The sequence below is a fragment of the Aythya ferina genome (assembly GCF_964211825.1).
Source record: "Aythya ferina genome assembly, chromosome: 3".
Taxonomy (NCBI): domain Eukaryota; kingdom Metazoa; phylum Chordata; class Aves; order Anseriformes; family Anatidae; genus Aythya; species Aythya ferina.
The window spans coordinates 56,485,755-56,499,694 of NC_140298.1; the positions used below are offsets into that span (position 1 = coordinate 56,485,755).

Consider the following 13,940-nt stretch of genomic DNA (forward strand, 5'->3'; position numbering starts at 1 on the left):
TTCGATGCAGTTCCTGACTGTGTTTGCGCCACTGTAGAAAAGGAGGTGAGGGTCTGGTCCTTGATGTGAAAGCAGCTGCTGCGGCCAGAAACAAGGCTACAAAAGAGATTTGAGAGGAAGACACAATTAATTCCTTTGAGAATACTTTTTCTATGGGAAGTTCTGTGAAAATGGTAAAATGTTGGAATTGTGAGATATAGGTGATTTATGATTACAATTTTTTCCCATGGTATTGTGTAAAGGCTTCTGTGAACAAGTAGGCTACCCTGACCTTGTGTCTTCAGGCACACCCAATTTACAACCTAAGTATCTGATAAGGATGAAGAGGGAGCAGAAAGGTTATCACAGGAATCACGGACAGATGGCTGGTGACATGCCCTCCCATGTCAGATCTGACGCCCGGGGACGCTGGGAGCTCCAGCCCTGTCAGTCGGTAGCGCTTCAGCACCGCGGGGTGCTAAGCAGCCCGCAGGTCAGCTGGGTGAGCCTTGGGCCTCCTGTTAAACCTTCAGCAGACCTTTTTCCAGTGAAGCTTTGGACATATTTAAAGTTTATTACATGTATCTTTGTGTTGCGATTGAGCCCCAAATTTGTTTTAATCTGAAGTTTAAAGGTCCCTTCTGACATAAGGCGCATTGATTGTTGGAAGATTTATGGAATAATGTCAGATACTGCTGTTGTAAAAAATGTTGTTGTCTTGCAAAAGTGAATTTCTTGTTTCTTTGTCTAGTGACATATTCAGAGCACTTGGAAGGAAGTTTTGGAGTAAGGAGATTTCTACCCTGGGGGAGTAGTATCCTGTGCTTTAGTTAGGTCATGTCAGGCCATTGTTTTGCTTCTCTTATCGTCAAGATCTTGTGTCTTTATTCATGCTCAGCTGTGGACTTGCGTTTCCTGGAAGAGAGTGAAATAATTAAGAATTAATACTACAAAATCATATGTTCTGTGCCTGTAGCTAGGTTTGTTTAGCTGAAGGCAGTTCTTTAGTTATGTATAGTAATGGGTGATATACATAAGTAGCAAGTAATATCTCATATCTGTGGTTATCAGTATAGCTGAAAAGCAACACGGTAATTCTCTTTAAAGACGAGGAAACATAAAATGAGAGATTCAAGGTCACCCATCCAATGGCTAGTAAAACGAGGGTCTCTGTCCCCTGCCAGTCTTCATCCCTAACTGTTAGCTGCTGTTCTCAGTGGCTTTGCCTCTGCTGGCAGATGTCACAGAGACAGGGTATGGCAAAGAGCACGTTTAATTTGTTGGTCCAGATGTGGCTGAGGGGACGACAGCTGGGTAGACGGGGAGGAGTTTATCAGTGTAAGAAGCCACTAAAGCAGAGCGATGCATGTGGTGCTGAAGAAGGGCATGTGGTGTGTGATGCTTGCTCCTAAAAACCTGCAAATGGCTACTCAGGGTCACACAGCCTAAATGCAGGTCTGGTGAGAGGGGCTGGGAGAGGAGGAAGGGCACTCCCAGGCTGAACTGAGAGCTGATATTGCTGTGCACTTGCAACATGTGATAGAACAGCAACTCCCTAATGATCGCTGCTAATGGGGTGGCCAAAGCTCCTCTGTCTTGCCTAGTGAGTTTGGCTTGGTCCTGCCATCAGAGCTGAGACCTCACTGAGTGATGTGAGCAGTAGCTACCATGGTCACAGCCTGGGGTGTGTGGCCCTGCTTTGCAAATCTGCTGGATTTCCATCAGGGTTTCTAGTGCTGGCAGTGAGATGCTTTTCACCAGAGCTCAGTTCATCACTGAATAGGAGGCATGCAAAATAGATGCTGGTTTGGTTTCACAAGCATGCAGCTTCTGCTCTGGAATTTGTTATTCCATTTCTTCCAAGTCTTCCTCAGGGAAGCACCTGATTTGGATTCCCTTTGGATTTTACCCTTGATTCTTGAGTTGTTGCTCTCTACCCCCATGTTATGGCCACAGCTTCTGTCTGCTTCATTTTCCCCACCACCATCGCTCCACAGTGGCTCCCAGTAGATGCTGGGACTGACTGACTGGGAGAAGCTGGAGCAAACCTCCTGGCAGAGGTTATGCTGAGGCTTATTCTTCACGTAAGTGGTGATATCACAAAGAGATCAAGCTGTGCAGCCATAAGAATAAACGTGCAGAATCTAAAACTCGCAATCCTGGCTCATCTGTCACATAGCATCCTTTGCAGTGTGAGACGAAGTGTCCAGCTCCAGCTGTAAGCTGCCCTCGGCAGACACGCCGTTACCTTCTAAGTGCACGTCTGTAATCTCATCCTGAAAAATATGATTTTACCTTCCACTTACCCTTCTGGAGACAGCTTGTCAGAACAACATGGTACCGCAAACTTATCCTGCTTAATGTCAGCTAATTAAATTCATTTTTGAATATAGTACTAAACCAATTTAATTCTGTCTTTCAGAGCCTGCAGAGACAGTTGTAACTCTCAGATGGGTTTCTGTCTCTGATTAGTGATCAGATCTCTTTGTGCCATTTCAGACCGACTCTGTCTTTCTTCTGCGTGTCTCTCACCTGTACTTGTGATGCTGGGGGACTGGCTGTTGCTTCCGCTGCTTTCATAGCCCCAACATGCGCTGTCATGTCTGACAGCATGCTCCGTTTAATGACTTTTGTTCTCTGATATGGAACTTCTCTTACTGTTGCTGGAAGAGAAATAGAAATTGCTGTGAAATGCTCTTGATGTTAGCTGTTTATTTAGGAGGTTGTTTTTCAGAAGTGTTGCTCTTTGGAGGGGACGGATGGCTACTGAGTGACCTTCTCACTCCGCACTAGTGTACCAGCCTCCGGATGATCGTCTGCATCGCAGTCCAAGTGTGACAGCCTCCAGTAATGGTTACCGCCTGTCACTCTCAATATATTTTGTGATCACTAACGTTCATGAAAATGAGGGGCAGAATTTAAAAAAAGAATTAGTCAAAAAAAAAAAAAAAAAAAAAAAAGAGAAAGGTCAAAGCAAGTCGCAGTGGGAAAGAGAACAATACACTTAATTAAGTAGTGCTGATGGAGTATATCATGACAAAGACAGTCTGGTAGATATTTTTTGATTTTAAATGCCCTCTGTGCAGGTTATCAAAGAAAGTCCAAGGAAAAAAAAATGCTGGTTCTCCGGGGATTTTCATGCATTATTTTTCTGGCACATCATCACTCTTGTTGTGCAGCTTTGTGCCGGGGAGCATGTCTGATCTGTTTGGAACCCCCCGATGCTGTCTGACGGAGGATACATGTAGATTGCAGCAGAGCAGTTCATCCTGTGTTTGTAGCTGTATTTGCTTTCTCTCCTTGCTTCCTCTCCTACATGTTGATGCGGTCTGTTTGTGTTAGGACATTACAGCCACTGAACTGAATTGCTCTTACCAGCCATGTAATTCCTTGTTACTGAGAAACTCCTGCTCTTGTTCATTCCAGGATGTAACCAAAGAGTGTTTGGAAACACGGTTCGGGAAGCAGCTCACGTTGCTGCTTCTCTGTGCTTGTTCTGCACAGAGAGGAGGTCTTTGGTGTGCGTGTGGATGTCAGCCTGGCGTATTTTACAGGCAGCTGATTCATCCTTGTTTTATGTTGCCCAGTAAGGTATACAAGTGCTATGTTGTATGTAATATGGCTTCGGATGTCAGAGAGAACTAAAGAGGGGCTTTCTCACCTTTACTGACATAACGCTTAACTTCCGACACTGGCAAGTGCCAGGAAAGTCGAGCTCAGGACTGTAATTCCCTTCTTAATTCCTCAAATTTCTGAGGAGGAAAGGAGTGGAAAGTTTTGTAGTTCAGGCAAGTTAATGTGTTTTCAGTTCATTAGTTACATTTTTCCTTTCATTTTAGAATATATTTTTCTGAAAGTTTATTCACAAATGTATTTTTTGTAATTAGTAGCTATAGATTTTTTGAGAATCATAATAAAATATATGTATTGGAGGAATTTTTGAGGTGTATTGCTTAGCCTTGACTTTAAAAAACAATTTGGTGCCTGTATCTAGCCAATCTAACCATGTGGGTTTAAATACTTTGACCATTTTATAAGTCCTCATTTGTTTTTCCAGCCAGCAACCAGTATTTGTTGAAGGTGGAGAAAGAATTGCTAAAACCTTGCTAAGCCCTAGAGCACAACAGTGCTTTATAGGCGTGCTCTCAACACCTGTGTCTATAAGATCTCCTCAGCTCTGGTGTGAATGTGCTGTATGCAGTAATATGAACATTTATGGTGCAAACAATTACATGTTTTCTTCTTCAGTGCTGTAAGAAAAGTTCTTCGGGGCAAAAGAGTAACTTACCTGTAGTTCATTATGTTTAAATACAGTTTTAAGATTGTTTTAAGACAAATAGACTCAGTTTTGAGAAGTAATTGTGCCTGATATTTGCATTTCCTTAGAAGTATGCTCATAAAAATGAAGGTCTTAATTGTTGGCACTGGAGATTACTACTGTCAACTATAGTAAATATACAGCTTGGAAAAGAACTGTGTGTATTTTCTTACAGTTCTCTCTTTCAGTAGAGGCTGTATTGATTTGTATCTTTAGTTCCCCATCTTTCCCCCACCCAGATTCAGTGCCAGTTCCCCAGTGTATTCCTGTCTTCACAAGCTATTTCCATAATTGCCAGTGCTGTTTACTTATGTATCTCCTATATAATTTACACTTTCAGGTTTCACAAAGGTGTCCAGTTGTCTTCTTCACCTAGAAAGACTTTGCCTTTGCTTTAAAGAGGCTCTTCTAGGACTTGCAATTTCTGTCAAAATGTATTTTCAGAACTTTGCTATCTCTTTCTCACCAAGGGAAAGGAAGTCTCATTAGGAAGTCTCTGCCAGAGAAATCTATGTGAAAGATCTTGAAAGTTGTCAGATTCATGAGTAGTTTGGGCTCCTCTTAGCAGCTTCTCCTTAGCGCCTCCTGCTCTACCAGAAGTGGTTTGTTTTGAGGAATTTTGGCATTCTCATGCACAGTCCCTGAGTTCCCTCCATCTCAACTGCGAGCAGAGAGGAAATAGGCATTGAGTACAGTACCTGCCCTGTGGCCTTGAAAATCTTGACCATGGTCTTCCTTGCAAAGAATAGGATTGAGAATCCATTAAGGAATCTGGGCAAAAGGGTCAAAAGAGAATTAAATGGAGAACTCCAAACTCAGTCCATAGATAACATTGACCAGCAGGATGACAATGACGGCTTTTGACTGCTACCAGCCTGAATTAGTTTTCAACTAATTCATTAGAGATGAAAGACAGCATTTCATTTGGTGCCTCGTGTTGTGATATACTTGTGTTGAGGATGTAGAAGATGTAGCTATTTTGTGGTCGTTCTTTTCTACTCCTGTGGTGATCTAGGACTTGTATTTCAGACTGTTCATTTTCCAAGGGCACCGTTAACAGGCAGCAACAACAAAAACAACAAAGTTTACATGACTTATTCACCTGAAAAGTTCAAGCAGTTTTTTGAAAAGGTAAATGAGGTAATGCAAGTTAAATGATTAGGCACAGTCATTAAGGAAAGATTGATTAAATGACTCCAAATAAATCTGCAAGCAGAAAAAGAATGAGTTGCATATCTTACTGTGTTTTCCTGTTGAAAACAGCTGGCCATTTTTAGCAGCATCATTTTGTGGCAAAGATGCTACAGATGATTTCTCTGGGAGGGAAAGTTCTTTCTAAGCCTGAAATAGGGAAGCAAAATTTAAGCAGATCAATAGAAAGGATCTGTCCAACACTCTGAAAAATGTCTGTTTTAGGGAAACTCCTTTATAGTACCAAGTCTGGATGTGGAGAGAAAGAATTTTTAAAGAATATTTACCCTTAAGTGTATTTGGTGGAATGCTTTAACTTACAAAGTAGTGCTTTCTTGTTCTTTTATACCTATGTCTACCTAGGAATACAGATACCTGCTACTGTTTTGGCATTTCTGGAAATGAGGGACTGGTGAGCCCTCTGTGTGTAGTTTCTGGGCAAAACTCCCCAGGCAGATGAGTAGCTTTCACAAGCTCATGCTCTGAAGCCTCTGTCTGTAAGGTGGGGAGTGCTGTCAGTTTTGCTGTGAGTGTTCTGTCCTCAACAAAAGCGTTCACAGGCGGTCGATGTCGTTCACATCATGTTCCCATCCATCCCCACCAGGGTGAATTTACCTCACCCTCCGTGCTTCAGCCAGCATTTGCACTTATTTGCCAGCAGTCCCCAGCTGGTTTCACACACATTCACATGGTTCCTGGTAGCTTGCAATTGGGCAGTGTAGGCATGGAGCTGGGGGAGCTGGCTGCCCACCGATGCTGTCCCTGGATGAAGGGAGCCCTGCAGAAAGCCCGGGGCAGGGGCATGTTGGGGCCCCGCATCTGCAGCTTGCCCCCAGCCACCCCGACAGTCTCTGCTCTGCTGGTGGCTCCTTACTGCTGTGTCCCATGCTGGGAATCAGTGTCTCACCTCTGTCTTTGGCATTATATGTATTATATACAGCTGATTCTGTTTGCCAACCTGTATTCATACTGATCCTGAGCAGGTAAGCACTAGGCATTACATATTAGCATTGTGCCATGGGAAGTGTACCCTTTGTGAGTATCTTTTTCTTGTTTTGGACCATGGATGTGTTCTTCCTAGCTTAAGCTTGTTATTAAAGACCAAATGCAGAGACACTGTCTTGCTTAGTTGGCAGAAAATGCAGAAGTATGTGGTGCTGGAGAGCTGTGTGACGTTGTGGCTGGCCGGTGAAGCATAATAAAAACAAGAGCCAAGCCACTTTGGAGGTATGAAGAGTCAAAGAAGCATTAGAGTAATTTAAAAAATGTAAACTGTGGGTAAAATCTGAAAACATCATTTCTTTAAAATTCTTTGTTATTTACCAGACTTCCCTCCTGAAAACCTCCTGCCCTAGGATGAGAAGCAGCTTGCAAAGCAGGAGGAAGATTGGTTTCTTCTGGGGGAGGCTTTATCTCTTCTGTGACTTCTGACCGCTGTGGGTGTGTCTGTATGTCTGTGTGTGTCTGGGTATATTTTTGGGTATCCTGTAAGTCATTTTATCCACATTTTCAAAATAAAAGAGAACGCAATTAATCTGCCTTTGATGTCAAAGCTGTGTTTTATAGCTTCATTCACGTCCTCATGCATTGCAGAATAAGTCAATGAAATTTATGTGCAAGAGTTTCTTAACTCTTGTTTCAAACACTTACTTAGGGGGATATACAGCCCAGGTGAGCTTTTGTTTATTTAGGACTGTAGACTTTTAAGGTTGCCTGAGCCTGTGTTTGTTTCCATCAGTTGTGATTTTGCCGTTAGTTTTAGCAGGAAAAAGCTTTTTCAGCTCTTGGAAAGTTTGTTTTCTGCCACTTATCTTTTTCACTGGAGACAATGCTGCTAGTATAAACTCATTTTCTATATCTGCATATATGAAAATATTTGTTAACAGATTAATTATCAAGTGATTTTAGATGATCAAATAATATGCTTGTAGTCATCAATAGGAAAGTAATGCTCTCTTAAGATCCCTTGATCTTTGGTGGTGCATCTTCTAAACCGGTGACATTCAACTTAAAAAAAAAAAAAAAAAAAAAAAAAAAGATTGAGCACAAGATTGAACACTGATAAGGTAATTCCTTTCACCGCTGCATTATTGTCAAATCCCTGACATGGGAAATCTTTATCTGTCCACCAAACAGTTACAGCTTATGTGTTATCAATGGAAACTAGTTTTTGCTGCCTTGAGATCATGCCTGAAAACTGGCCTGGAGCAGTGGCCAAACGGTTTGCCTACATCAGTGAACTTTTGCTTGTCATTGTGAACAGCAAAATGATTTCTATGAGCCTGGGAGGAGCCCAGATACTGTTAATGCAGAGGGGAAATACGTGAAAATGCACAAATGTGTTAGTAAAGCTTGATGTAAACCTCTGATTATGATGAACAATATATCTGGACTTGTTCTGTTTTCAGGTGGGACCCTCTCCTGATATGTGATCTGCAGCGAGCAACCCTGAATCATACGATGACAATGTTATCACTGCCACATCTCTGGGAACCAGTTATTCATAAGTATACGGTATGTGAACTTCTGCATCTTACATTAACCACCGCTTGTTGGAGCAGCACAGGAACAATAACACAAAGGTGCTAAAAGTCAATGAAGTAAATGTTAAGCCACATGTATAATCAATTATGCCGAGCCGTTCCAACAGATGTTTATCTGCTAGGCCTGGTCCATATGCAGAGCAGTGAACTGTTTTACCTATGAGTAAATGAAAATGTATTTATTTACAGCTGTTGGTAGAAACCTTCTACCGATGTTTTCTTTGGGTGAAGTTATCCTGGTGTAACGATGGCGTGTAGATATGCAGCCTACTACTCTCTTCCTCAAGGAGGAAGCAGTGGTGGCATTGGCATGAAGGGTTTTGTACCTTAACTGTATCATTGCATTTAAAGCAGTACTATTTTTGTGTTAGGAAAGGTCTTTAATTGCTTTTCTCCTTCATTCCATTTTCAGTTTCTGGCCAATCTGAATTCGATTAATTTCACACACCAATGAATCCCCAAAGAAGTGCAAATTAACTCCATTTTACCAAATTCAGCCAGATGATGGCAGGTATTCCCCTGATGTTTAGCTTTACATCACCCACTGCCTTTGAATAAGATTTTGATAGGAATTAAATCTGTATATTGAATCTTTTTTCCTCACCCTGTAAAAGGAAGTGGAGACTGAGCCACATGTTGTGAAAGGAGGCTATTTAATTTATGGTCTACAAAGACAGAAATTTCAAGTCACTAATATTTGGCATGTTTTTATTTCCTACTGTTCTGACTCAGGTACTGTAAACCACGAGCAAACTGTTTTTATGAGAATGGCTATGTCATTGTTTTATGTTCTGGAGCAGTTTATAGCACACCACATAGCCGTTAGCATGGAGCATCTTCATCTGATTTATAGCCGCAATGCAACTCCCACTGAAGCTGGTAGAAAAACGTTTCTTCACGCTGATGGGAGTTGGATTGCACTGCACGTAGCATCTGAGACTTTTGTTTAAGTAATGTTCTCTGTGGGGATTTTTTTTTTTTTTCTGATTAGCTACTTTTTAAAGATTAAGTGTTAAAGATACAGCATGAAACAAAATTACAAGGAAATGGATTGACAAAATAACATAGGAGAGGACTCGATGAAAATCCACATGTAGCTTCAAGAGTTATAAAATGATGAGGAAAGATAACTCTTGGCTCCAAAAGTATGCATCTGGATTAAACGCGCTGTATTTTTGTGTAAAGGTTTGAAGATGTTTGTCAGAAATGTGGCTGATTTACTGCTGCATCAGTGGTGTGAGACATGGAAAGCAATACAAAATCTTACAGGGATTAGGGAAAGGAAGCTCATGCTTCATTAAACAATTCAGTTTGTTTTGGGAGCGCCATTTGAAGCTCAGGTAACTTAGGTTATGAATGGTGAAGAGGTAGCCAAACCTGGCTGAGCTCTGGTTCTTCTATACGAGAAGCCCTTGGGGATGACGTCTCCCACTGAAGTGAGAGAGCATGGATCCTGCTGAAAGGGCTTCTAACGTGTCTTTGTGGCCACCCTTGGTAATCCCTGAAGGAAAGTTAGTTGGAAGAAAATGCGTTTTGCATTGTGCAGGGGCAGAGGTCTGGGAAGGACCCAGTAGGCCAGCTAGGCTAGTTTCCTGCTGTCACAGGAATCTTTTCAAAAGAAGGATGGATGTGTTTTGGTTGACATTTTCCTTTTCTTAGGTGGAAAGTGACTTGTCACAGGGAGAGCAGATATCTCAGGGAGCTACGGGCCAGCTGATGGGGAGAGATGGCTGCCACAGTGGCGACTGCTTGTAGGTGTCTGTGTTCACTGGGACCAAAGAGGAAGCAGAGCAGCGAGGTGTCTGCTTTTGAGCTGTATAACAGGGGGTGCCGTATCTCACACCTTGGGAGAACTTCTGATGGGAAATATTAACCTTCACAGATTTGCCATCTTCTCTTTGTGCGGTAGCTCTTCCACATAGAAGCATGGTGCTGGTGGAGAGAAAAGTTTCCCCCTCTTTGTCTCCTTGATGTCAGCTCAGCCCTGCTGGTGAGCCGGGCTCTGTCCTGGCCAGGTGCCTGCAGTCAGAGCACAGGTTTCCCTATCAGGGAACCCTTTCAAAGGGGACAGTAATAACTTCCAACATTTTAATAACTTTTCCTATAAGATCTGGTTACCTGGAATTGCAAAGGATAAGCAGAACTCTGAGAGATTTAACTTTATTAGCCGTCATAAATCCTTTCCCTTTTGACTCTAATCAGTCCCCAGGGTCTTTTTAATGCTCTTGACATTGCGCCGGCCTTTCATCGTCACACAATATACATTTTCCTGTAACAAGAAAACCGACGGTGAGAGCCTGACTTAAACCAGAGGTGAGGGCAGGGGTGGTAGGGGCGTAGTGTGAGCAGAAATTCATTGCCAGTGAAGGGAAAGAGGCTTTGTCAGCGCTGTTCAGCTTGGTTTTTCCATCAGTAGAGGGGAGCAGAGGGGACCTGAGGGTGCTGGAGAAGACTCTCCCTGCAGTTTGTGAAAGCGCATACAGACAGCAGCGCTTTTGTGCCTTGTGCCGGCACGGGGGCAAAACGTGCCTCAGAAAGCCTCCTTATGAGCAGGCACAACCTCACGTCCCTGGGGGCAGGTTTGCTGCAGGAAACGCTCGCTGCGAGCCGGCCGGTTCAGCCCCAGGAGCTGTGGACAAGAAAGAGGTGGCTTGTGGCAGCGGGATGCGGGAACCTGCTGGGCGGAGGCGTGGGGTGAATGGGGCCCTTCTTCGCTGGGGAAGGAGTGTTACCAGGTGGTCGAGGGATGAGGAGTGAGCACAAATGCCTTCTTCATAAAGTAGCTACCTGGGTTACTGCTTTTCTATCCGAGCCACACACAAAATCCTCCGGAAAACGAAGGGGGAATTCCCAGGCTGGTAGTCTGTCTGTCCTTGTGCTGTCCAGGAATCCATGTGATGGGGAAGGCATCCAAAGAATCTGCCCCTGTGTGTAGTGAAGCTAAATTCCCTCTTGTTTTTCCCTATATGCGAGTCAGCAAGTTTCCTCAGCAAATGCTTTAATTTTAAGCTTAATGGTATGCAAATATTTAACTTTGGAGGTAAAAGCCTCGGGCTGGCTTCAGATCATGGACAGGCTTCCAGCTGTTTCAGCAGGTACAGATCCAACGTTTATATATGTGAATGGCTATTTATTTATTTATTATGGTAACCTTTTTATAATAAACTTGGATACTTGCATACCCTGTTTTTACTTTGAACATAAAAATTGATTTATTTGCAATGTGCGTACAGCCATTTTTAGAAGCTTTGGCAAAAACCTCAGAACTGTTGAAGATAATCATTGTAGGCTGAAGCTTTAGATAACGCAGAGCTGTACTGACTTTATTTTTCCTGTAAGTGAAGTGGCCAGAGCTCTGCTCACCACTGAAAGCCCACCAACATCAGTTACAAAACAGAGGTGTAGAAAGACCTGCCTCCTGCTGCAGGAGCTTTATACTGTGATTTGGCTGTTTGGACAAAAGAACATTGAGCGTCAAGAGCGTTAGCTATAAATATGCTTGACTAGGTTTCCAAAGTGTACGAAAATGCTGCCTTGGCATATACATTGTTGTATCCACGTGTATTGCATCTACTTATGCTTTCTCCAGCCTTCGTTTCAGCTGCTGCATGCCTGCAAACAGCTCTTATTAAAAAGGGAAAGTCCGTCGTCTTGTGGACCTTCTGCAGCGTGCTCAGCGTGTGAGCTATTGACTTCATAAAGACAAGAATAGCTGTGTCAAATGCATTTCATTTGCATGTGGCAAGATAGAAAAAGCAAACTCTGTGTGAAGAAGAACAGACAAGAAAGACACTGAATGCCTTAAATACTAAGGGAGTTAATGCTATGCAGTGATTTTTGCTTCTGTTATAGGAAGTGTAAGAACAGTATGCTTCCTGGCGTACATCACCATCCAAACTGCAAAGGTTTCAGTTCCATGGCAACACGACAAGCCTGATTGTGCTTAAGGTGTATGTATTAATGCATTCAGAGCAAGGGGCTGAGAGTGAGATGGAAAAAAAAGAAGACATGCCGAACATCTCCAGTTTACTTATTTATATATAAAGTAAAGGCTTTGTTCTTAGAAAATCAGGACTGACATGATTGCGCCCTCCCCCCCACATTCTCTCAAATTCTTTTCATGTGTGTTTTTCTCAGGCAAGAAGCAAAAGAAGAGGTTGTTTTTTTAGTGATTTTTTTTTTTTATAAGACTGTAAGTGCAGCAGCACTTGAATGTTGCAAGAAAATGCTATTAATTCCTGAGACTGTTGTGTATCCCTGGAGAGAGAGGCTTGGTTGCGGGGAGATTATTTTTTTTCCAAGATGTACTGTTTTACAGACTAGAGTGAAGCAGTGTTGTCTTCTTTTTATTATTATTTTCCTTGATCTTTTTGATCTGCCCTCTTTCTGCCTTTCTCTACATCCACCTCCAGTTTCCCCCATCTTCCCTGGCTGAGGAGCAGGAAACAAGCCTGAGCTCTGTTTCCTGACCTCTAAAGAACTATAAAAGTACAAGGAAATGGGGTGTTTTGTTCTGCCAGCCTGCCTGGGTTTGCAGCCTTGCCCCAGTAATGCACCTGCTCCTGGGCAGGGTCGGGAGTCACCATCCGGAGCAAGCGGACAAGTGGCCAGGGACTAACCGGAGTTGATCATTAAGTGGATTCCCTTTGATCTGCTCAGCTGGCTGTGTGCACATGGGAAAGGGGAGTGTGACAAATGCTCTCTGCTCAGGGAGAAGAAATGCCTGAGGCCGTCCTGCTCCTTGTGCTAGCGGCCAGCGGGTGGAAGAAGGATCAGCCTCCAGGGCCCGGAGTCAGGCTGGGAGGGGGGAACCTCCGGCTGCTGGGATTTCTGAGGCTAGCAGCAGTGCTAAGCTGGCACAGTAAGGCTGACAGAAACTGGCAAGTTAAACTGGATTTACAGCTGCTTTGCATTGCTAAAACAGGCAAAGCAGCCAGAAGCTATCAGTGGATCTGGCCTATAGGTTTCGGCAAGGTTTCTCCGTGTGACTGCAGAGAGAACAGAGCCCTGCCGTTGGAGGCTGGTTGGCTGCTTCCTGTTGCTGTGCCAGGAGGAATAAAATTCATCTCTCTCTTATCTGTATCTTTTTTTTTTTTTTTTTTTCTTGACTCACAACAGGAAAAAAAATATTAAAAACAAGACATTTTTTCACTGAGGTGAGAAGCCTGCCTTTGAGGTTCCAGTCAGGGGAAAGTTGTCCCTGCTCAGGAGAGCAGTGTGACACAAGTAAATCTTTTCTAAGGGCATAAATTGGATTGAAATGAGTAAATAACCTTGCACTGGCACTCGGCAAAGGGTGAATTTCGCCCTCGGGGTGGCAGACCTGGGCAGGAAGGAAGGGTCGCTTTGAAGCAGGCACTTTGTAGAGGGCAGTGCTGGGAGCATGAGCCACATGCTACTGCTGCGTTTGAGAGTCCCCCAGATTTGTTGTCATGCTTTCTATGCAGTCCCCCGGAACAAAAAACAGGCGTAGCTCATTGAAAACATGGATATAAAATTAGCACATGCTCCTCAAGTTACAGGGCACCTTCATTTTCCTGACTTTTCACAATGGGTGGTACACAGGACCCTGGGTGAAGAGCGGGATTAATTCCAGCAAGCAGTGCAGTGGGCGAGGCGACGGGCGCCTGCGTAGGTGTCTGAGCCAGCACAGCCCTCCGGAACAGGCCAGCTGCTTCTGGTGAGCATCTCCCAGTGGAGTACCTCGCTCAGTTTGGCAGGAAGGATGAAGAGAAAGCACCAGGAAACATCAAAGGAAAAAGAAAGGAGGAGAGAAATCAAGGACAGGAAGAGAAAAGAGTGAGGAAACAGAGCAAAGACAGAAGGGCCAGCCCAGAACAACAGGGGGCTGGGGAGAGCACAAAGCAGGAAAGCGAGGATGCTCTGTTGTGCATGAGGGAAAAGTTGTT

General features: G+C 43.6%; 1 protein-coding gene across 10 annotated transcripts in view; it reads left to right on the forward strand.

Annotated features, from left to right (window-relative positions):
- Window positions 1–13,940, forward strand: part of HIVEP2 (HIVEP zinc finger 2) — a 134,861-nt gene that overhangs the window by 26,605 nt on the left and 94,316 nt on the right. For 9 of the 10 annotated variants that reach the window (XM_084514499.1, XM_084514493.1, XM_084514498.1 and 6 more), the window contains exon 2: window positions 7,897–8,002. The exons of the other annotated variant lie outside the window; for it this stretch is intronic. The gene's annotated coding sequence lies outside the window, so the exon portion shown is untranslated. The remainder of the gene's footprint in view (window positions 1–7,896; window positions 8,003–13,940) is intronic. 10 annotated transcript variants of the gene reach the window in all.